This window comes from Nanorana parkeri, unplaced genomic scaffold (genome assembly GCF_000935625.1).
Source record: "Nanorana parkeri isolate BGI_ZX_2015 unplaced genomic scaffold, ASM93562v1 scaffold237, whole genome shotgun sequence".
NCBI classification, from domain to species: Eukaryota; Metazoa; Chordata; class Amphibia; order Anura; family Dicroglossidae; genus Nanorana; species Nanorana parkeri.
Window position 1 is genome coordinate 746,111 of NW_017306505.1, and position 718 is coordinate 746,828.

Sequence of the window (718 nt, forward strand, 5' to 3'; positions counted from 1 at the left end):
TCTGCCTGTAAACACATAGGCCGGGCTGTAGAACAGCGTGCTTTGCAGGGATGCGAGAAGACGGAATAATAGAAACCTTCCCTGAGATAAACTGCCTGGAAGTGTCAGGTGGTTATACTGACCCTCGAATGTCCCCAAATTTCTCTTGGCAAAGGTTTACTTCAAAGACTGAATCTTGATACATGCCATGTCTTGGGTTCAGTGACATGACAGGTCCTCTTCTTGCTCCAGCGGTGGATTTTAAATGCTGCAGAGAGTGGCACCACATAATGATCTAGCGCAACTCTCTGCAGCACTTTGATGACATGGCACCACTGTCTGCAGCACTCTTTGATCTGGTGTCACCCTCTGTAGCATTCTATGATCTGGTGTCACCCTCTGTAGCATTCTATGATCTGGTGTCACCCTGTGCAGCATTCTATGATCTGGTGTCACCCTGTGCAGAACTCTATGATGTGGTGTCACTCTCTGCAGCACTTCATGATGTTGTGCCACTCTCTGCAGAAGTCTTTGGTCTGGTGTCACTCTCTGCAGAACTCTATGATGTGGTGTCACTCTCTGCAGCATTCTTTGGTCTGGGGTCACTCTGTGCAGCACTCTTTGATCTGGTGTCACTCTGTGAAGCACTCTTTGATCTGGTGTCACTCTGTGCAGCACTCTTTGATCTGGTGTCTCTCTGTGCAGCTCTCTATGATCTGATGTAACTCTCTGTAGAACT